Raw genomic sequence first — 24,877 nt, forward strand, 5'->3', positions numbered from 1 at the left:
CAGCTGTGTGTCTCGGTCTAACCTTACAGGAACTCCAAGGCCGTCTATGTGCAGACTGACCAATCAGGCCTTTATGGTCCAACAGCTGCTCAGAAACCACTAGTGAGGAAAAGCAACAAGCTGTCAGGCCAGCTACAGCTGGTCCTAGTTAGTGTTGCTATGTGCTTCTCTCCCTCTATCTTTCTCCCTTCTAGGAGTGGCTTGACAGGCTGGAGTGGCAACAGGTGTTCCTCATCTCATCATTGTGATCAAGTGACGCTGAAGCAGCTGGTGTCTTCCAATCAGATTCGAACTGCTCGGCCTTTGAAGCAGCTTCCTCCCACTCCTCAGTGCCGGATTGTAACCCCATCCGTAAAGACGCTCAGCCAGCCATTCATACCTCTAACAATAGCATGGCTTGAACTAACTCCATTCTTCTCTCTCAGTTCCCGGACCAGCTGCTTCAAACTGTTTATCGTCTTGGATCACCACCATACATTCTGCCTGTCTTCAACTAGAGGAAACTCGACTGTGTAGCTCCTGAAGCCTGGTGTCAGTTCAGCTACCTTTGGCAACATTCTCCAGCTGTTCCAACCATTGGGCTGCCAAGCTGCTCTCCACCGCAGGAACCCAGTCCGAGCATCCTAGCTTGCGTAAAGTTTTGGAACTTAGAATTATTTGTTGTTGTTGAAAGCTAAGACCGTTGTTTGATTAATTTGAGTTAAACTTTTTTTGGACCTTCGTAAGAATCAGAACCTTCTCGAGAACTTTGGAGTTTGTATTTAGCCATATTGATATTTGACCTTCGATCCGCTAGTCTGCGCTGTGTTATCTTGAGATGTCTCTTCCTGAATAATGAATGTAGTTCCCCCACATGGGATTTGTAGTTCTGAGTTGAGAATAAATCTCCTTTTAACATCTTACCTTCTGTCTGTTATTTCCTGCACTTGAGCTCCTTCACACAATCCTAACCCAAGCTGAATGTTGAATCATTGATGAACTGATCACTGATTTACCAACAACACCTGATGTTTGCTTGTTGTGTTTTCTGAAGCTTCTGACAGGTTTTAAAGTGAGTCATGTGAACTCAGGGTTGATGGAGAACCTGTTCTGGGTGTTGCTGCTCAGGAATTCAACAAGCTGCGTCCTGCATTCTGATTTAAAGATCTGCTCCACCCGACAAATAAGACTTCTAAACTACAACCCACAGGAAGCTTCAGCTGAAACTACAACCTGGTTTTACCTTCAATATTCTGACGGCCAATCCAATCACCAGACAACAGTTTCCATGATAATTACCAAGATTTAATGAACAACAACCAGAAAGTCAGTTATTCAGCAATGACCATCTGTAAATATATTTCTAAACCGGTGAGTTAAATGGAGCACTGGTTCTGGACTTTTGTACAGATTTGTTTGTTAAATTATCTTTTATCTTCAGCATGTGAACAGAGAGGCTGCAGAAGTTCAGAGGATCAGTAAATAGATCAAGGTAACCACTGACTTTTCTGTACTAAAATCATCTGACGTCGGTGTTTAACATGACGGATAAAGGTGACTTCTGAAAGAAAAGAAAGACGAGATGAGAAATGTTTATTGAACTTTTGAGGGATGTTAAATGCTGTGTGCTCAGTGGTAGAATAGTTTTGGACCGGGATAACTTCCCATCAGTTTGTGTTAAAGGGAAAGCTGTAGTAGACTTTATTATAGCTCCACATGAAGGTTTTAGTCATTGTGTTTAACAGAGGTCAGGAGATGAAGTCTTCTCTCTACTGGGTGATAGATGTAAATTACCTGACCTTTATCTAACATCATCACAGATTCATGGTAGACCTCACACTGTTAAAGAAAAGCTGCATTTACCATCTGCTAGGAGAACAACGGTGACTTCCTGGTTCATTTTTGTTCTCTAACCACTGTAATACTGTATTACAAGATTTTACAGAACAACTGGGAAATATGAAGAACAATCAAAGTGATGTGAATGCTTGGTATGATAGACTCTGTGGCTTTGTCTGTACAGCATTAAATATGGGTGTTAAGAAACTAACAGTCTTTAAAGCTCCAGAAATTCTGACACATTCGACTGGAATCATGACTTGCAGGCTTCATGGGATACCCTAAAAATAGCAGAGCAACTTTTTTGATACGTGAAAATGTTGAGGGAAAGATTGAAGATGAAAATTTAAGGAAAAGCATTCCTGGAGATGTGGGATGGGAACCTCAAACATCAGACATAGTGTCAAATGTTTCACCTTTGGAATAGACTGGTGAAGATGTCCAATCAGAGAATCTCTAGAAGATCTTTGACTGGGACGTCTGCAGTGGTCACCACTGGGCTAATTTATTTCAAATGAACAATTCATCCTTTTATAGGTTACTATGTGATATTCAGGAGATGAAGAGTAATATGTTTGTTAGGTTTAAAGGAAAATGGTCTGTTGATATTTGGTATAAACCAAAATTTTAACTTATTGTCTCATAAAGGACAGAGTGTGGAACTTTATGTGAAGCAGAATTTAAGTAAAAGACAGAGATCCCTGTGTAGTTATGCTCAGGAACATGACCGTTAGCTTTACAGACTGGGAGGTTTAATGCTGCTGCTGATAATGACTTGTTTGCTCTGTAATTTAGGTGGAGTTAAGAATGAGGCTCATTTGATGTTTTACTGTCCTGTAGACCAAGATGTAAGAGAGGTACTTTTCAGGAAGATGTCCTCTATTTGATTTCTCTTGGTTGGATGACCAAGAAAAACTAGAGCTCTGTTTTAGAAGAGGAACCTTTTTCATGGCAGAATTTCTTTGCCAGGCCTGAATAGAAGGAAACGTGTTTAGTTTAAGGACTGAGCAGCAGAATAATGTGTGTTTTGGATGTACTGCTGCAATGCAATTTCTTCACAGCTCTCTCAATGTTTCTGTCATCAGCTGCTGTTGTTACCTTGGGCCGACCTGTTCAGTGCTTGTTGCTCAGTACACCAGTCGTTTCTTTCTTTTTCAGAACATTCCAAATTGTTGTAGTGGCTATGCCCATTGTTTGTGCAACAGCTCTGATTTTTCCTTCTTCTCTCAGCTTCAAAACGGTTTGCTTTTCTCCCACAGACAGCTCTCTGGTCTTCATGTTTGCTTAACTGAAAAGGCAGTTTTCACAGGTGAAACCAAAGCCAAAAACAAGAACTATTTAATGTCTCTGCAATCGATCTAAAAGGCAACACCTGGGCAACTAGAAACACCCATCAGTCACATGATCCAATGCTTTTGATCACTTGAAAAGTGAGTGGGCTCAAAGAAAAGGTGCTCTGTCCTGGGTTCTTTAACACATCTTGATGTAAAAACCACAAAATAAAAGCTGGAATTCTGAACTTTTGTGTCATATTCAGGGTTCTCACCAGGATTTTTTTTACAGCGTAACGGCAGGTCCTCCCGCACGCGCACATGCAATAGCCTTCATTAAATCTAGTGAGCGGCCGGCCCAGATGTCAGCCATGAGCGTCACGCAGATACTCCAAATGCTCGTGATTTAGGTCACTATTCACCATACATGGCATCACGGACAGTGGCGTATCCAGGACTTTTTTACCGGGGTGGCCTTGATGGGACACAAAGCTAGTGTGGGGTGGCTATGGCATAGCGGAGTTTAATGCCATGTACGCAGCCGACCACAGTTCAAATCCCAGTACTTTGCTGCATGTGACATCCCCTCTTTCTCCCATGATTTCCTGTCTTATAAATGTTGAATAAAGGTGTCTATTCTGATTTATTTTTAAATTCCATTTCCCATTATTACATGGGCATAACCACCATCTCAGAAGTGAGGGGGACAAATTTTTCAGAGCGATTTATCATTCTCTTACATTTAATTGCACCGTCCTTAGTGGCTAAAGAACCACATAATCCCTAACAGCCACAGTACAATACCAGGGGACCAACTAGGCTAGTTCTTTAAACTATAAAGTATAAAACTTTAAACTATAAAATCTAAAGTTTTAGTGGCCAAACTCTAGTTGAGTTGACAACAATGTCCCTTGAACATCTACTGGACGAGTAGCCAAAGGAGCCAAACACTGAACATGAAATGATCAGTACTGCCTGGTTTCTCCCTGCAATAGATATCTTATTTTCAGGAAGTTATAATCTCTCCTTACCTGTAAAGACCCTACATCCTTGTCCCTGCTGCTGGCCTCTGATCCATCTCCTCCCTGACTCTGCTCTTTGTTATGGAAATAATCATTAAAAAATCTGAAAATCAAAATTCTGAGATAGAATTAGAAAGAGAAGCAGTAAAAATAGTTGTAAATTTATACCATAGATAGCCTATTCTTTTTTCTCCTCCCTGACTCTCCTCTTTTGGACCAAAAGACTTAAATACATGGAGAGCAATTGTGAGCACATCTTCTGCCCAGAAATGAAAGAGGACTGGGTTTATTCCAAGAATAAACTAATTAGCAGTAATGTAACAGAGGCAACAACATTTAAATTATTGTGAACTAGCTTAACATATTGATATATTGCCACGTTTTACCTTGTCATCATTTAGCTAACAAGTCTAACATTGTTTGCATCCAACAAGGTCACACAACTTACACGGTTTGTTTGGAAAGAACTGTGTAAAGTTTTTTGCTTCTTGCTAGCTCTGGCTGGTTTGCTAAACATTACTCCAGACGCACGTTCAGCACTGCTCAGCACAGCAGCACGTCTCCTGTGGAACACCTGCGTTAGCATGCGCTCATGGTGCATTCAAAGACGGCTCGGGAAAACACGTTACTGGATGCTAATAACGGGTTTAGCTGTTGTAACGGCTGAAAAAAGTGCGGGGGACAGAGGGGACAGATGTGGAAAGTGCGGGGGACATGTCCCACGCGTACCCCGCGTCCGTTACGCCCATGTGACCAACTACCTATCAGATTTGGGGTGGCCGCAGGGGTGGCCAATGAGATTTCAGGGGTGGCCCCGGCCACCCCAGGCCACCCCTAAAATCGCCATTGATCATGGAAACAACCAAGACATGCTAATTGTAACCCCGAGATTGGAAGTGACTCTTAAATTTAGACGGAACGGGTCAATCGACAGGAAAGTACGGCTGAGGAGGGGAGACATAAATTAACCTCGATAGGCACCCAGTCGATAAAAACAAAGGCACATGGCGTTATCTGTCAAAATAACAGCGTAGCGGCCCTAATCACAGCGTAATCTTTTAAACTGACAGTGTAACGGCCCGTTACGCTGAAATGTGCTAGCGAGAACCCTGATGTTCATCTTTTTATCTGAAACCCAAATGTCTTCAGTATACAACAAAAATAAAGGAATTGAACTTACTGTTCCAATACTTTTGGAGGTGACTGTATATATACATATTATATATGTATGTATGTATGCATGTATGTATGTATATGAAATGGACAGTATTTTTTAAAGACAGTAATCAAATTTTATTAAATGTCAAAAAGTCTTCTGAAAGTAAGACCAGTGTACTTCAACCATGGGAATTTCTATTTTCCAAGGTTTGCATAAACTATACGTTTGCAACTGCATTTCCCAGGATAATGTTAGCCACTGTGTTAGCCTAAACACAATAAAGTTCATACTTTGCTTGCTAATAAAAAAAGATAGTGGTGGTAGTTAAGCCTTTCCAAGTGAGATGAAATTAGACACTTTGTTAGCTTAAACATGATGACCTAAGTTGCTAAATTAGTCAAAACAAGATGGAATAGGCTGCTATGTTAGCCCAAGTAGGATAATGTCAGCAGCTAGGTTTACCCTATCAGGACAGTGTTAGCTGTGTTTATTTGCCTAAACACGATAATATTAGGCTTTTGCGATATTGTTAGCTATTATGTTTGTCTAAGCAAGATAACATAAGTTGTCATGTTAGCCGAAACAAGAAACTGTTAGCCTAATGAAGACATTGCTAACTGGTAGACTTGGTTAATCATGATAATAATAGCAGTTATGTTAGTCTAAGCAAGATTACATTAGCTGCTTTGTTAGCTCAAACACAATGATGCTCCGCTAATTTAAACAAGATAAAACAGGCTGCCATGTTAGACTTAACAAAAATCTGCTAGCCCAATGAAGCTAATGTTAGCTGCTTGGTTTGTGTACACAAGATGTTTGCAGCTACATTAGTATTATCAAGACAAATTACCCACTGTGTTAGCCTAAACAAGCTAATGTTTGCCTCAAAGTTAGCCCAGGCAAGTTAATGTTAGCCTCTAAGTTATCCGAGGCAAGCTAATGTTACCCTCTAAGTTAGCCTGAACAAGAAAATGTTAGCCTCTCTGTCAGTTTAAACAGATAATGTGAGCCTCTGTGTTAGCTTAAAAAACTTGTAGAATAGTTTCTACATTAACCTACACAAACCTAAACCTGATAATGTTAGCCTTATATCTGTCTAAATCATGGCTTCCCAAACTTTTCAGCCCAGGGTTAGCATCTAGCTTACACAGAGTGTGAAGTTTACGTGGGGCTCCACCTGTAAAACTGTAGCTTTCAGTCCTGTCTTTTCCCCAGCATTGCAGCAGCACCGTCTGTACACTGATCACTGATCCCAGGACAGTCCCTCTTCTTTTAGTTAGCTGTCAAGTTTAGAGTACATGTCCTCTGTGATGTTTACTTAGGCGCTGTAAAGGGACCTGTCACCTGTAAATGATACTGTCATTAATCTGTCATAATGACCTCCAGGGATACATCTAGACTTGAAAATAATTTTTACGACCCCCTGGTCTAAATATAACATCTGGTCTGAGGAACTTTGTCCAGATCTGGTTGATTGTTCAATGAATGACTGAGGAACCTGAGAATATGAACACATGAGAGGGTTTAATGTTTAATGTTGGAGTAGAAACTGATGAAACACTGACCAGGAAGATTTAAGATGTTAATGGAGCTGAAGCTGTCAGGTGAAGGTAAGTCAAGCTCTGAATGGTTAAACTACCTGGAGAGGGATGGGTTCATCTGTGAATGTTGGTGAAACGACCAAACAAAGGAGACTCAAGGTGGTAACTGTTGTCAGACTGGGATAAATGACTGAAGGTGTTTGTGGTGAAGCTGTCTGGGGAGGAATGGATCAAGCTGTTAATAGAGCTGAAACTGACTGGAGGCCTCAACCAAGATGTTAAAGCTGCTTAAACTGCTGGACAGAAATGGATCGAGGTGTTAATTCTGGTGGAACTGCCTGGAGAGGGAAATGTTTGAGTGTGAATGAAGGTAAAACTGCCTATAAAAGGACAACTCCAGGATGACTTCAGGTTTTTATGGTGGTGAAAGTGCTAAAAAAAACTCCTCGCAGTGAACTGTTGGAGGCAACTGGGGCATTAGAGGCAAAGTGAATGTCAGAGTGATGAAGGTCTGTGTCTCCAGGATGTGTTGCTATGTCTAGAAGCAGGAGTCAGATAGCTTCACTCCTGTCTCTGACCTGGACAAAGTGAGCAGAGGAATGATGAACAAACTCTACTGGGAGGTCTTTGAATGCGTCAGGACTTTAGGGTGGATGATCAGAACCCCTTCATGGCTTTCCTGAAGACACAAGACGAACCGACAAAGAACACGAGAGACAGAATGAGTTGAAATCCACTGGTGCTGTTTGTTTCAGCAACCAACAATACCTGTTTATAGAAACCAGCACTGGTTCCCTCAATGTGTTTTCTGATGAGAGTAGAAACACCTGCAGCCCACATGTGGACTTTTTAGATCCTCCTCTCTGTAATTCAAGGACCTGTAACTCTGAAATGATTCATAGAATGAAGGTAGAACTCTGATCATTAATAAAGTTAGTGTAGATGAAGAACCAGCTGGTTCTGAGGAGGTAATAGAGGAAGAACTGATGGATTTTAATGGCAGAATATGAAGAACCTTTAATCCAAACCAGGAACTTTGTCTAAACTTCACCAGGACAGGACTTCCAGTAATGGCAGCACGCTGAGCAGACGTTGCTCTTCCTGCACTGTTGCTAATCCTGCAATTAAAAATCTTTAAACATTCCTAATCACTTCCAAAAGTAAAATAATTTCAGAGTAAATGCATCCTAGACGTGACATGTCAAGAAGAAAGAACAAAGACAACCTAATGGCCGTCGGAGGGCTCGTTAACGATGAAAACGTGCTCGAAGCTAATCCTGAAACAGACGCCACCGCGATATCTGCATCGGCAGGTAATACTGACACGACAGAAAACATGGAAAACCCCTCCACTTCGGACATCATGAAGGCTATATTATCATTCAAACAAGACTTTCACACAGAAATGGACGGGATGCTGGCAGAAATCAAGACTGTTCAATTTGATATTAAAGAATGCAGTGGAACAGCACATTTCTACAGCGGAGGACACGATCAACAGGCTGGAGGCTGTCGTGGGCAAGCTAGAGAGGAAAGCTAAACTTTTAGCTAACAAAGTGGACGACCTGGAGTGCAGAAGCTGACGTAATAATGTACGCATAACCCCTGTCATGCTTCATAGATAGAACAATGATATACCTGATACATGTTTGAAATGCAGTGAAGCTAAGGGAACATTTATACATTGTATTTGGGAACGTGATGAATCAAGAAATTCTGGAGGGAGGTGATGGACAAAATCTTGGTTATTCTGTCAGTAAATGTTTCATTTGATCCCGTTATGACTTTGCTACATTTGTATCCACCAGACCTTAACCTGAGAGATAGAGAATACGCATTTATTCATTTTGCTGTACTACAGGCAAAACGGCTGATCGCTCTGAACTGGAAAAACGCTGTGGTGCCGACAATAGGAGCTTGGATCAAATGTATGGCACATTGTATGTCAATGGAAAGAAGAACATATATTTTAAAAAATAAACTGGGTGTGTATGAAGGAATTTGGAAACCATTTGGTGACTTTATAAAAAAGAAAGAAATAGCAGAGCTCCTACAGTTGGAGAATTCAGGTTAATTCTGTCATTATTCTTTAATATCTGTATATTCATGTTTTTTTTTCTATTTACTTCTTGCTAAGGTACCATCGTTTTGTATTTTGTATCAACAGTATAAAAACTTTAAATACTTTTTCATTTTTAAGCTGTAAAGGTAAGAGAGAGATTGTTTATGTGTTGAGGGGGAACGGGGATGTAAGTACTGTTAGTGTCATTTATTGGATAATTACTCGTACTTGTACTTTATCTGCACTGTAATGAGTATTGCAAAATAAAATAAAAGTATCGTTAAAAAAAACTTCACCAGGACATTTTGGTGTCTGAACTGAACCAAACAAGTGAAAGAGGAAGAACAGAGGTTATGTCACAATAAAGAACTGATGCCCATCGATGGTTTCTGGTACAGCAGCACCATCTGTAGAATCTGTGACACAACAGAAACATTTTGAAGAACTACGGGTTAGGTTTGCAGCTTCAGCAGCATCTTCAGGGCAGCTACAGGAAAAGCTGGGGTTCCTGTTGCTCAAATACACTCAACAGAAATATAAACCAGCACTTTTGTTTTTGCTCCCATTTTTTATGAGATGAACTCAAAGATCTAAAGTTTTTCCACATACACAATATCACCATTTCTCTCCAATATTGTTCACAAATCTGTCTAAATGTGTGACAGTGAGCACTTCTCCTTTGCTGAGATAATCCATCCCACCTCACAGGTGTGCCATATCAAGATGCTGATTAGACACCATGATTAGTGCACAGGTGTGCCTTAGACTGCCCACAATAAAAGGACACTCTGAAAGGTGCAGTTTGGTTTTACTGGGGGGGTCCAGTCCTCTTCAATCTCTGTGTGAAGTTGCTGGATATTGGCAGGAACTGGTCCACGCTGTCGTATTCGCCGATCCAGAGCATCCAAACATGCTCAATGGGTGACATGTCCGGTGAGTATGCTGGCCATGCAAGAACTGGGATGTTCTCAGCTTCCAACAATTGTGTACAGATCCTTGCAGCATGGGGCCGTGCATTATCCTGCTGCAACATGAGGTGATGTTCTTGGACGTACGGCACAATAATGGGCCTCAGGATCTGGTCACGGTATCTCTGTGTATTCAAAATGCCATCAATAAAATGCACCTGTGTTCTTGGTCCATAACAGACGCCTGCCCATACCATAACCCCACCGCCACCATGGACCACTCCATCCACAACACTGACATCAGAAAACCGCTCACCCACACGACGCCACACACGCTGTCTGCCATCTGCCCTGAACAGTGTAAACCAGGATTCATCCGTGAAGAGAACACCTCTCCAACGTGCCAGACTCCATCCAATGTGAGCATTTGCCCACTCAAGTCTGTTACGACGACGAACTGGAGTCAGGTGGAGACCCTGATGAGGACGACGAGCAGCAGATGAGCTTCTCTGAGACGCTTTCTGACAGTTTGTGCAGAAATTCTTTGGTTCTGCAAACCGATTGTTTCAGCAGCTGTCCCAGTGGCTGGTCTCAGACCATCTTGGAGGTGAACATGCTGGATGTGGAGGTCCTGGGCTGCTGTGGTTACACGTGGTCTGTGGTTGTGAGGCTGGTTGGATGTACTGCCAAATTCTCTGAAACGCCTTTGGAGACGGCTTATGGTAGAGAAATGAACATTCAATACACCAGCAACAGCTCTGGTTGACATTCCTGCTGTCAGCATGCCAACTGCATGCTCCCTCAGATCATTGTGCTGTGATAAAACTGCACCTTTCAGAGTGTCCTTTTATTGTGGGCAGTCTAAGGCACACCTGTGCACTAATCATGGTGTCTAATCAGCTTCTTGATATGGCACACCTGTGAGGTGGGATGGATTATCTCAGCAAAGGAGAAGTGCTCACTATCACACATTTAGACAGATTTGTGAACAATATTGGAGAGAAATGGTGATATTGTGTTTGTGGAAAAAGTTTTAGATCTTTGAGTTCATCTCATAAAAATGGGAGCAAAAACAAAAGTGTTGCGTTCATATTTTGTTGAGTGTATGACAGAACAGGAAGGACATGAAGCTAACATGTGAAACACAAAATACAAAGCAGACTTGATCTCAAAAGAGGAACAACTGAAAGTTCAACAGATAACAGACTATACAAGCATAAGAAAAGAGCAGAACACAGAAGTCCACCTACAAGCCGAACAGAGCACCAGAGTTCACAACACTTTGGTCTATTTTCAGTAGTTAAACTAAAGGTGACTTTACAGACATGTGGGGATTACAACAAGACAAGTTTAGCAAATTAGCACAACAAACGAAGAGTTCAGCTGGAACTATAATTACACATTTAGCCCCAAAAGTGAAACTAATGAACGTAGCTGACAGCAGTTTGGATGGAGGTCAGAGTCTGCAGATGGAGATTTATGGTGGCAGGAATCCAGAGGTGAATGTCTTCAGAGTAACAGCGTCAACAGAAGATGAATCCAAATAGAGGTAGGTAGATGTTAGCTTGGAGGCAGCATCACCAACAGTGAACCAGGAAACAACAGGTTAGACTGGAGCAAAGCAGCAGAACAGGAAGTGAGCAGAGCTCCTGGGTTGACTGACTGGAGGGAGGACAATGGTCTGGTACTGAGCTGTGGAATGAACTTTTATGGCAGGTTGAGAATGCAGAACAGGTGAAGCCCTCCCTGTCACAGATGTCCTCACTCAGCTCATTATCCATTCACCTATGAGGAGGAAATGCAGACATAATATCCTGATATTCCTGACTGGAATTCTGGATTGACAGCTGGTTTTATTGCTTTGGAGATCAAGAGAAGGAAACACCTGACTGGCTCTACAGGCAGCCAAAAAAGGCTCTGCAACTGGTCAATGTTCACACCTGTTCTACATTTCTGTCCTCTGATTGGTTCCCTTGTCTCCACCTGCTGTATCCTCCTCTACCTCCTCTTCCTCCTCCTTCTCATCATCCTCTTCCTCATTAGTGTTCCAGCCTTTCTGGGTCCATCCTGGTGTTTTACTTCATCCTGAAGGTAGAGAGGTAGATGTAGAGGTAGAGTAGAGGTAGAGGTAGAGGTAGAGAGGTAGAAGTAGAGGTAGAGGTAGAGAGGTAGAAGTAGAGGTAGAGGAGGTAGAGAGTAGAGAGAGAGGTAGAGAGGTAGGAGAGGTAGAGGTAAGAGGTAGAGGTAGAGGTAGAGGTAGAGAGTAGAGGTAGAGGTAGAGAGTAGAGAGTAGAGGTAGAGGTAGAGGTAGAGGTAGAGAGAGGTAGAGGTAGAGAGGTAGAAGGTAGAGGTAGAGGTAGAGAGTAGAAGTAGAGGTAGAGGTAGAGGTAGAGGTAGAGTAGAGGTAGAGAGGTAGAAGTAGAGTAGAGGTAGAGGTAGAAGGTAGAGGTAATTGATGAGAGGTAGAGTAGAGTAGAGGAGAGAGTAAGTAGAGGAGAGGTAGAAGTAGAGAGAGATAGAGTAGAGTGAGGTAGAGGATAGATGTAGAGACGTAGAAGTAGAGGTAGAGTAGAGAGGTAAAGTAGAGGTAGAGGTTGAGTAGAGTAGGAGTAGAGGTGGGGAGGGTAGTGAGCGGTAGAGGTAGTAGAGTAGAAGGTAGAGAGTAGATAGTAAAGAGGTAGGAGTGGGTAGAAGTAGAGGTAGAGGTAGAGAGTTATGAGGTAGAAGAGAGAGAGAGAGGTAGAGAGGTAGAAGTAGAGTAGAGGTTAGAAGGTAGAGGTAGAAGAGAGTAGGAGGTAGAGTAGAGAATAGAGGTAGAGTGTAGATGTAAGAAGATAGAGGTAGGTTGAGGTATAGATGTAGAGTAGAGGTAGAGAGATAGATGGTAGAGGGATAAGGTAGAGGTAAGAATGTAGAGGTAGAAAGGTAGAAGAGGTAGTAGAGGTAGAGAGTAGAAGTGAGTAGGTGATGAGTGTAGAGAGGTAGAAGGGTAAGGTAGGTAAGGTAGAGGGGAGCAATTCCTGATAGATATTGACTGATATTATGCTGAACTGTTAAAGTAGTAAAAGTGTAAATAAATCCATATTCATACAGTTTTGGTGTGTTTACTGAGTCCAGTCGTATCATTGAACTTGTCAAAGTGTGCACATTCTCCTCTCTTTCCACTGACTGATCAGGAAGTGGAACAGTTCAGACTGAGAACATCCATCCAGTCAGTCTGGATACAGGAAAGCTTTCAGAGACACCTTCCTGAGTTTACATCCTAGCTGCTGCTTCCTCCCCCTGACCCTAAAGGAAGACTGAAAACCTCTTATTTATTATCTACTGAACATCATGACACTAATAACTCCAGTCCCAGGCAGCAGCATGTCAAATGTCTGATGTTGTTTTCATGTTTAGATATTAATGATGTTCTGCATTACAGCTGTTTATGTGTAAACATGTTGAGCTGAAAGCACTGAATGAAGCCGTTTAGTTCAAGCATCACACACTGTAGTCATGGCGTTACCATGGTAACCAGACTGTGTTTGATGCAGAAATCTACTAAATATGTTTTTATGTTTGGTCTGTTTACTCTGCTGATACTGCAGCTGATCAATCACTGATTAGAACATTGATCAGTTATCAGTATTGATTACAGAGAACATTCATCAGTAACTTTAGTTTAGAACATTGATCATTTATCAATATTGATCACAGAGAACATTAATCAGTAACTTTAGTTTCACTTTGATTTGGTCCAAATTAAAGAGATTTCCTTCATTATGAGACAGAGTCAGACCTACATGAGCTTCAATACAACATGATGTTAGAATATCTGCTGCTGTCTGTGATCAATAATCAGCTGTATTGATCAGTAAATAACCACATTAAGACACGTTTATCAGTTTCCTACCAGCATTCCTGTCTCACATCATTTCCAGCAGCAGCTTCTTCATTGTTGTCCATTAAAACAAGCTGCTGACAGAAAACCAGTGAAATGATGCTTAAAGATCCTGGAGGAGACGAGCTGGAAGCAGGAAGTCTGAGTTACCAGAGGAAGTAGAAAACCTCCTTCATCCTGTTCACTCTGACTCTGTGTTACATAAACATACAGACATGAGTTTACAGTGCTGGAAACTCACTTTTATCACTGCAGTTAACTGTAAACTCTAATGTTAAATATTATTATTAAAGCATAGTTTAAGTAAAATAAACATTTCCATCCATCGTTCATTTTAAGGAAATTAATCTGCAGTAACACCACAGAAATATATTAATCTCAGAACACAATAATCAGTGTAGCACTGGATGGCTTTAGAGACTGAACTTGAGGATTCATTTAAACTTTTTCCAGTTTTCTGGACTGACTGACCTTCAGTTCTTAAAGTAATGATGGACTGTGGGTTCTCTCAGCTGATTGGTTCTTCCATAATATGGATTCTAACAGTTGTCCAATAGGACTGTCAGCTGTGGACCAACCTGACTTCTGATGGATCAACCCCATTAAGAAGGAAGAAGTTCCACTAATGAACCTGTGAAGTGGAACCATTCCAGGTTCTACCTCATGAAGCTCATCCAGAGAACAAGAATCTAAAATAGAAAACATCTTTAAAGTTATTTCTCTGTAGTTTGTTTGCTCCATAATTCCGTACGTTTTGCTTCATAGTTCTGATGTCTTCAGTATCTACAATGTAGAAAGTAGTAAAAATAAAGAAAAGCATTGAATGAAGGTGTGTCCAAACTACTGACTGGTAGTTTATGTTGACCAAAGACTGGATGTTTGGTAGGAAGCATGGATCCATCCCATAATTCTAAATATGTTCTCTACTGGATCCATTCAATCCTTCTGATGTGATCAAACTATTCTGTCTGTTCTCACCACATTTCAGGGCTGCTAGACTTTGATTTCTGGAGACACTGAAACACTAAACTTGTCTTCCTGCTATTTTTTCTGACAGTGAAAATCCAAAAGTTCCCTGGTCTGAAAGGTGCAATAACCAGATATGACCAGCAGAGAGCGCCGGAGCACCACTGCTGCTCAGTTCAGTGCTGGTACAGCCATGAGGTTCCACCAATCAGTCAACAGGATTTATTATCAACAACATCAGTTTTTCTGCTGCTTAACTTTATTGTGTTCCTGTATTAGATGACAGTGAATAGTATTGATCATAAATCTACCATTATCCAGGATGCAGTACTGTAGCTACCTCCAGAAAATACAAGAACCTAAACTCTGTCCTACCATGGAGCATCCTGTTCTATTTTATTGTCATGTATGGGATCATATTGTAGGAGATGCTGTTAAAATGTGGTTGAAGACAAATGAAGAACACAGTCAATGAGTTCCAGACAAAATCTGATCAATAAAGATTTTTATTACTAACAAGAAAAGAGAACATGCAGGAAGTGTGAAATTCAACATGACATAGATTTAAAATAATTGGTAATCCATGATAAGAACTTAATAATCCCCACAAATGTGTGAATCCCTGAGCTCAGCAGTAGTTAGTTGATTATTAATGCAGTCTAAATGTCAGCAGTCACAATCAGCAGAAATAGAAGAAAAGCTTCAAGTGTAGGAACAGAAAGATGCTTCAAACGGAGCAAAGATTAAATGTCTGTAAATCCTCTTTAAAGCAGTCTGAGCTACGTATGAGTCCTGGAAAACATTTCTGTACAACTAGCAACAAGTTAGCAACAGAGCAGCTGTGATGATCAAATATGGGCCAGCTTTAGCTTTGACCACAGAGAGGCGCTGATGTTGGAGTGACGAGGAACTCTGGAAAGAAGACAAGGGCTGAATCCCAAACCGCCCCCTACACACTATCCCTCCGTTTGCGTGTTCCCGTGGAGGGTCCTCCATATTAAGGGCCGTCCCAAACCGCGTAGTGCGGAGGGAGAGTGGACTGTTCAGCCCTTAAATAGCGAGTCTGCATCGATGCTCACTCTGGACAACTTTTTCAGGAAGTGCAACGTCGAAATGGAGGAGGAAACAACATATCGATGTAAGTTCCACATGCGTCCTTTATTTCTCCCACGCATTTTTCACACTGACAGAACATCACAAAAAGAGTGATGTAAAAAGATAAATCAAAAGAAACAAATCTTCTTCTCTGCTGACATTTGATTTAATTGTGCACCCCCTGACACCTTAAAATTTGAACACAACTGACATAATTCGTTCATTCATTCATTTGTTGGATTTGAAATGCCAGATAATAGGATTGGAAAACATGTGAGTGAAAAAAAAGTGGGACGCTTTCGTCTTCTGGAAGCAGCAGCGATCCTTGTTAGTTGCAACCTGTGCCACAGCGCTACAGCCATGACAGTACGCGTCTTTGTGTTACCATGGCGATGACGTCTTCCGTTTTCCGGTGAGGCGACAGGGCGTCTCATTCCTGACGATCGTATTTATACCCTCCCCCTTCAGTAATAGGTGCCCTCCACAGCTGTGAGTGTGACTTCTTTTGGAGTGACACTCGGTAGTGGAGGGGGCAGTTTGGGATTCAGCGTTGGTCTTTGGAGGACTAAACTGAGGCTGTGGCCTCGTTAGGGGAGTATTCAGATGATGTGGGTGTAGAGGTGTGAACCTTAATGATCTCGTCCACAACATCATAACATTTCAGCCATTCTCCAGCAGACACGTGGCCTTTGAGTTTTTCTTTTATCTCGCTTTGTGCAACCTCTATCAGCTCATTTGTAACTATATTTGCACCCTCTTCCAAAAGAATCTTTACGAAGACATCATCTTTGCTGAGATACTTTGATTCACTCTTAGACATTGATTTTTTTGATTCATGAGTGCAGCATTCCCTCCATGGGAAGCGTAAGATGGCAGCCAGAGCGATGACGACGATGAGCACAGTGAAGCCAATAATCTGAAAGAAATAAAAGTCCAAAGTTAACGTCTTCTCCAGTGGCAGCACTAACTAGATAACCTCCTAAACTTTCAGTGAACCTACAGGTTGAACTGCTCGTCCCAAAACTTTAAACTCTAAGAACTGACATGTTATTTCTGATCCAAATCATTGTTGAACTACAATCTGTTGGCTTAAAGTTCTTCTAAATGACACAAGTGTAGTTTTCCATGTTTCTCTGCTATGTGGTTGACTGTCACATGTTTCTGTCCTCAGTGTTGGACTGCATGATATTCCATCATATTCCATCATTTCATGGGATCTTTCCTGACTTCCCCTCTTGAACCTTTCCATGCTGTGAGCTGTCTAAAGGTAACTGTAGTCCTGACAAACAGCACAACGCTGTTCTCATGTTGGAAAACGGAGCTTTTGCTGTGGACTAAATCAGGGAGGGTTGGCTGCTTTTCTAGCTAGCAGGGATCATTCCCACAACACTGTCCAACACAACGTACAAGTTCTAATGATGTGTCAAAGAAAATGTTTTAGGGATGCTGTTGATGCTGATCTAGAACATTCTAGCACCAACTTCTGTCAGATATTCCTCCACTTTTACACAGTGTTGCATGTTAGCAAAGGAAAGACTCCATGCAACATTCAGAGAACGTTTGAAGAACTAGTTGGAGAACAGTGTTCTGGTTTTAGAACGTCTTTAGACAACGTTATTCTACACAGAAGAACATTCTGGAAACTCACAAACTGAGAACACCACTCTTTGTTTTCTCACAATGTTTTGAGAACAAAAGTTAAAATAAAGTCATGAAAGCTGTTTGTTGTGGTGAACTTGTAGCGTATAAAAGTGAATATTAGTGGGCAGAAACACATTTACATTTTTAGGTTTGGTATTTAGACACTTAGCCTTCAATAAAACATGAAGGAACTAGAAAAGGAACAGGAACTACATCAGTGTAGGTTGTGGACAAAGAAAAGAAAAGAAATACTCACCCTCGATGTGTATTTGAGCTCTTTCATGATCATTAGGCCATCAGCTCTCAGATTGAACTCTCCACAGTACAGATTCTTGTGAATATAATAGCAGGCGTACCAATCTCCATCGATCATCACTGATATCGGCCACAACAGGCCGATGAGAAATGCTCTGATGATGCACTGCAACAAAAAGCGACGGAATCTCTTCCTACCCTTCAGGCAGCTGTATTTTAGGAGCACCTGAAAGGATCCATCCAACAACAGCAACACTACAGGTATTATGAATACAGGGAGGGTCATGTAGACCTGCCAAACCCTGATTTGATCTTTGCAGGTACATTCAAGGTCCTTGTCAAATACGGCATGGTAGAGAAAAATCCCAGTGACTGCAGTGCAGAGACCGACTGATTTAGTGACTCTGGTCACAAAAACATTCCCTCCTGGTTTCAGACTCATGTTCAACAGGTTTGAATGCTCCGAGGAAAAAACAGTCGCATGCGTCGTACCAGCAGGAAATCAAACTGATTCTGCTGGAAGTGAAAAACCAACTTGCTGGAGATCAAAATGTTTTCCTTCTTTTACCGCTGAAACCAGAAACCAACGCCCACAGGGAGGTGTCAGTTCTTTGTTGGGGCTGGTCCTCTGTTTATCTTCGTTCTAGTGATGGGAAATCCGACTCTTTTTAGAGAGCGGCTCTTTTGGCTCCCAAACGGCTCTTCAGGTTGTTTTGTTGCTTTAATTAATTTATTATCAACAACAATATAAAATTATGCACAAAATGAATTACTAATGTAAAATATTGTGTTTTTATTTATATATGTTTATTATATAAATATGCTTTTTTATTCACTGCTCAGTTCTCAGCAGTGTGTCTGTCGCTGAACTCAGAACAATCCAGAAGACAGAACACCATTTTAAAGTTTCAATAAAGTGACATGTAACTGACAGAAGGATGTATTGGTTTGGGATGTCCAGCTGTCAGTTATTAGACACACTGCTGTGGCTTTTTAACCCTCTCTTGCAGTAATGCATGTTCTCTTTCATACAGGCCTGGGAGGATTTTTGGGAAAGTGTTTTCCTGCTTGGAATTGCATACATTGGATTTAGTGCATGAACAAACTTCCTGAATCCTTTATCATCCACAACTGAAAATGGTTGAAAATCAAGGGCAATCATTTTTGCCAGTTCTTCATCAATTGAGTTCTGTCTTGCTGTGGTCACAGACTTCTGCAAAAACTGTGTCATAGAGCTCTGGGTGGAGGTTTAGGTGGCTGTGGCGGCATACTACATGATGCTGTAGATACTGCAGCAACAGCAGCAGTAGACACACTGGTACCTTCATTAATACCACATTCAACCATTGCACTGATGGGTGGACAGTTCTCAGGAGGTTGTTTGTGGAGCCGGCTCTGTAGGATATTCTTTTCTTGCAGACTCTACACTCTGCCTTTGTACTATCAATCAAATTAAAATGGTTCCAGATTTTACTCGTTTTCCTGGTGTCACTCATTTTCTTTACCTTTCTATGTCTGGTTTTGTTGCCCCTGGCTCTCTTTCTCTCTCTCCCTCCTGCTCTGTGATCTACTGCTGCTGTCTGTGAGTGTAACTGCCCCCCCCCCCTCTGCTCAGCAAACACAGATTGACCAATAACGTCTGGCTTGAAGAGAAAAAAAGTGAGAGAGCGAAAAACAACAACACGGCTCCCGATAAGGAGCCGGCTCCCGTCGGTCACTTGAAAGATCCGGCTCTAAGAGTCGTTTTGTTCGCGAACGACACATCACGAGAAGAGATACTCAGAACACAGAATAAAAAGCACGACTGGTGGTGGCATGACTCCAGAGGGAGGAGTTCCTTCCTCTGGGGGAATGCCTACCCCAATCTAATAATTTTTGGAATGTTTGAGCAGAGGGGGAGGGGTGGCAGTTACACTCACAGACAGCAGCAGTAGATCACAGAGCAGGAGGGAGAGAGAGAAAGAGAGCCAGGGGCAACAAGACGAGACATCGATAGAAAGGTAAAGAAAATGAGTGACACCAGGAAAACCAGTAAAATCTGGAACCATTTTAATTTGATTGATAATACAAAGGCAGAGTGTAGAGTCTGCAAGAAAAGAATATCCTACAGAGCCGGCTCCACAAACAACCTCCACAGGCATCTGAGAACTGTCCACCCATCAGTGCAATGGTTGAATGTGGTATTAATGAAGGTTCCAGTGTGTCTGCTGCTGCTTCTGCTGCAGTATCTACAGCATCATGTAGTATGCCACCACAACCACCTAAACCTCCACCCAGAGCTCTATGACACAGTTTTTGCAGAAGTCTGTGACCACAGCAAGACAAGCAGTGTGTCTAATAACTGACAGCTGGACATCCCAAACCAATACATCCTTCTGTCAGTTACGTGTCACTTTATTAAAACTTTAAAATGGTGTTTTGTCTTCTGGATTGTTCTGAGTTCAGCGACAGACACACTGCTGAGAACTGAGCAGTGAATAAAAAGCATATTTAAATAATAAACATATATAAATAAATAAAAACACAATATTTTACATTAGTAATTCATTTTGTGCATAATTTTATATTGTTGTTGATAATAAATTAATTAAAGCCACAAAACAACCAGAAGAGCTGCTTGGGAGCCAAAAGAGTCGCTCTCTAAAAAAAGCCAGATTTCCCATCACTAAAGTTGAATACAACACAAGTTACATTGAGTACGTTTATATGCAGTCTATAACCCTTTCTTAACCGGAATATTAGCAATAACCCGGTTGCGTACGGCCATGTAAACACCCGCAAAAACCCGAATATGCTCATATTCCGGTTCTTAAAAACCCGAATAAGACCCCTGGGGTACTCCTTTTCTAACCCGAATATCTCGTCATATAAACGCTTTGGTAATATCCCCATAGAAAGAGACATTAGTTTGCGTTCTGCGCATGTTTCATCCAAAAGGAATCTTGGTCTTTTGAGTCCGGCACTACTTGCATACATGTTGTATCCACGTCTGGCACGCGACCCACCGGACACACACAAAGAGGTAAACAGACATGGAGAAACCCACACACGGCATCACAGCGCCACACAACAGGAGTAACTGTCTGTTTATCCATGTAAAGGGCTTATTCCAAACGTTTCAGAAACCGGAATATTGACCTTAACCCGAATATTGACTGCATATAAACGTATTCATTGTCAGCAAATGCAATGGAGGCTACACTGAGGTCACACAGTTAATTGAATACAATGAAGATTACATTGTGGTCACATTGTCACATCCATCACACGCACACAGAACCAGCTGGTTCTTCATCTACACTAACTTTATTAATGATCAGAGTTCTACCTTCATTCTATGAATCATTTCAGAGTTTCAGGTCCTTGAACTACATAGAGGAGGATCTAAAAAGTCCACATGTGGACTGCAGGTGTTTCTACTCTCATCAGAAAACATATTGAGGGAACCAGTGCTGGTTTCTATCAATAATTATTGTTGGTTGCTGAAACAAACAGCACCAGTGGATTTAAACTCATTCTGTCTCTCGTGTTCTTTGTCGGTTCGTCTTGTGTCTTCAGGAAAGCCATGAAGGGGTTCTGATCATCCACCCTGAAGTCCTGACTCATTCAAAGACCTCCCAGTAGAGTTTGTTCATCATTCCTCTGCTCACTTTGTCCAGGTCAGAGACAGGAGTGAAGCTATCTGACTCCTGCTTCTAGACATAGCAGCACATCCTGGAGACACAGACCTTCATCACTCTGACATTCACTTTGCCTCTAATGCCCCAGTTGCCTCCAACAGTTCAGTTAATCCTCCTACAGGGGGCATCACTGCTAGGAGTTGTACCGTCACACTTTTCTAACATGTTCAACTTTAACACAACACAAACGTGGATCATGGAGTCATCCAGCACCACATGTACTGTCTGCTTCTAAATCACACTTTGAAGCAGACGTTCTTCCTCCAGTCATCTTTACTCTACAGCATCACTGCTATCTGTTGTTCCCAAAGCCTCAGGACTTCCCACTACCATGTCCTCACCCCAAGACAGACATAAAATGAAGACGCCTGATGTCTGGAAGCTTCTGACTGGGACGTGTTGAAGGAGTCCTCAGCTGATGTTGATGGACTGACTGATGCTGTGAGCAGCTGGATCTCATGCTGTGAAACCAGAGTTAGACCTGAAAACCTGTTAGTTTATCTGAACACTGAGCCAGTGTGGGACCTTCGCGCTCGTCCGCTCGTCCGTAGCGACCTGAAACTCGGCCAGACGACTCGTCATTACGATATCTACATTCTTGCTCGTCCGCCCGGACGACCGCTGCTCAGAAAGACATATTAAACTAGAAAAGCACTCGGAGAGCGCAGACCTCCGCCAGGCCATCTGTCTGTCTGTCTGTTAACAGCATAACTCAAAAAGTCAAGGACGGATTGTATTGAGTTTCAACAGTTTGTGCAGAAAGCATAACATGCATGCACAGTGTAACAGCACAGTGTTTTGCACGCGGCGCCGCCACACGCACGTACAGTTGTGCGCACGTGTGACGGTACCGTACGCGTCGCCGCCGCTTCGTTTCGTCGGTCCCGACTCGCCCGGGAAACCCGAACCTGCCGCGGGGGATTCGGCCGTCGCCCGGGATCGTTGCAGCGACCTCTGTCTGTACAATTGAGAGATGGCCGCCAGGCCATCTCTCAATTGTCCTTTGAACTTCAAAAAATTCTTGGATCCAGACGGTGATCTGGATCACCTCCAAAATCTAATCGATTCTTACTCGTGCTCTTCCGGACATCCTGTAAAAATTTGGTGAAAATCCGTCCATGACTTTTTGAGTTATGCTGTTAACAGACAAACAGACAGACACACACACACACACAGACGGACAGACAGACAGAAAAACTCCGGTGATTACATAACCTCCTGGCGGAGGTAATGATTTCTTACCAATTTAAAACAATGAATAACTTCTGGGTTCTCAACCGGCAGGAGGCCGCCATCTTGTGTCATTGCGCATCGCTTTCGCGCAGGTTTCAGTTTCCGGTTGGGGTTCGTGTGAATGTTGAGCGATGTCGATTCCGACTCTAACCATTTATTTATATTTATTGCTTCAGTTCCCAACTTTCCTGAGGGGTCTCGCTTCGATCATTGAATGACAGTACAGAGGGGGCTATAATGGATAATGAAGAGTTTCATTTCCGATTTTTCTTATTATTCGATGTTTGGAGGTTCGATTCCCACATCTCCACACAGGTCTCAGTTTGGATCACACAGGTTATTAGGGCAGACGCTTGGGTTTTGTTATCAAGGAATATTCTCAGGGATGATGTGGTCTTAGGACTTTTTTGGTATGACATTTTTGTGATATTTTTGTGCTAATGATGATGATGATATTATAATATCTCATATTTGCTTATCAGAGATAAGTTTATTTCAATGTTAGATAGATGATACTAGTAATAATGTACATAGTAGTTATGTTAAAAATGATCTCAGGATGATGATCTCAGTGCTACTGGAGGACTTGATGCTACATTTAAATTTTCAATGTTATTTCTGTAGCGTTGCCATATTAAAAGTGATCATAATGATCTCAGGATGATGATCTAAGTCTTACTGGAGTGTAGTATTAAAGTTACACAAGATATAATTAAAGATTTTTTAAAAAGTGACTTTTTAATCAATTTTATTTTTTGCTTCACTTAAAAAAAATACGCCGCGAATTATGGACGAACAGAAATTTGTACGGACTACCAAAAATTTGGATTTGGCAGGAGTTGGTCGTCAGTAATTTGCTGTACGGACGACCAAGGATTTTGACGAAGGTCCCACACCGTAAGCCAAGGGTTTCTAAGAACCTTAAAGAGTTACTGTACAGAAAGAAAACAACATTTACAAAAGAAAACAGACTAAATCTGTGTCACCTCCAGAAGGAAATAAAATACCAGACCAGGACCTGCCAAAGACAATACAAAGACAAAAGTGAGTCTCAGCTCCAAATTAAAAACCTCAGTTCAGTCTGGGACAGCATGACTCTGGTCACTGGGACTAATTAATGCAGGAAGAAGAGAGTTCAGCTCAGTGGTTATAGCTCTGATCTAGAGCTGGATCAGAGTAAAAACAGTTTATATCTCAGGTTAGACTCCATGATTTTAGGGCTGTTCATGCTGAGAATAAAAACTGTCTCATGTCAGTCCGTCCACAGAACCTCTACTTTAATGATGACGATGTAATAAGAAGTTTAAAACAGTGCAGAACAATGAAAAGTCCAGGGGGGTATTCCACAAAGCTGGCTAAAACAGGCTGGGCTTACGCCGGTAAGCGTGGCTTGAATAAGCGGCAACTTTAATCTCAGCTGCAAGTAGTTCCACGAACGAGGCTCAGCTGTTTTTCAGAGACGCTTATTCAAGCCAGGCTGATCCAAGCTGCGGCTGAGCGCGTCCGGGGAGATAAAAAGCCCCGACGTGTCGATCGTCGAAATGATGATATTATGTCTAAAAACAGAGCGGAGACTTTCTCTTCGGAGTTGTAGGAGGACTACAGGGAGATTATCACAAGAAAAGGCAACACGGTTGATAAATAAAGCTCCAGACGCTGCCTGGCAAAGCATTGCCGACCGTTTAAATGCGTGTTTATTTTCTTTTTAATGAAGCACTTAGTCTGAGCGTACACACACACACGTCTGAAAATGTAATTTTCAGAGGGCAAGTTTTTGACACTGATTAGGGATAACCCACAGCTGCAGTGGTTGATGACTTTTTTTTTCCTCACCCTGAAGTTTGTCACACTACTGTGGCCCAGAGGAGATCAATCTGATGAAATAAAGCTTTTAAAACCCATTGAAGACATTTTTTATGTGTGTATAAACATCTATATATATGAGAGAAAGAGGCTCCAGCCTGGTTTTGTGTAATGTGATGGTGGTTTTCACTTTTTACTCTGGTAGGCCTAATTCATGTTCTTGATGTGACAAATATATATCCACCATAGATGAATAAAGCAGCAGGTAACACCTAAAACCAAAGGAGGAATACTTTGGAAAAAAGGGGCAACTGTTTCATCAAACACTCAAACTTTGAATAAAAAAGCAGAAAAAAACATGTAGGCCTACAGAGGAGATGTCATTTTTATTAGAGATGATAGTGCTACTGTGGCCTACATTTAAATAAGGGAGAAGACACAAATGAGCCGTACACTAAACAGTTCTCTCATCATTTGGCCTCACCTTTGGATTCTCATCATGATCAGATTGGACCGCTGGTCAAAGGAAGGTATTCTTTA

At 41.8% G+C, this 24,877-nt stretch overlaps 1 long non-coding RNA gene across 1 annotated transcript; it reads right to left on the reverse strand.

Moving 5' to 3' along the window:
- Positions 1 to 15,120: 15,120 nt before the first annotated feature.
- LOC127534527 (uncharacterized) lies at positions 15,121 to 18,290 on the reverse strand. Its single transcript, XR_007942682.1, has 2 exons — positions 17,623 to 18,290; positions 15,121 to 16,641 (listed from the first exon to the last, which is right to left on the reverse strand). It is a non-coding gene; the product is annotated as an uncharacterized LOC127534527 (long non-coding RNA).
- Between the last annotated feature and the right edge of the window lie 6,587 nt (positions 18,291 to 24,877).

This window comes from Acanthochromis polyacanthus, chromosome 6, assembly GCF_021347895.1.
Source record: "Acanthochromis polyacanthus isolate Apoly-LR-REF ecotype Palm Island chromosome 6, KAUST_Apoly_ChrSc, whole genome shotgun sequence".
Classification (NCBI taxonomy): Eukaryota; Metazoa; Chordata; class Actinopteri; family Pomacentridae; genus Acanthochromis; species Acanthochromis polyacanthus.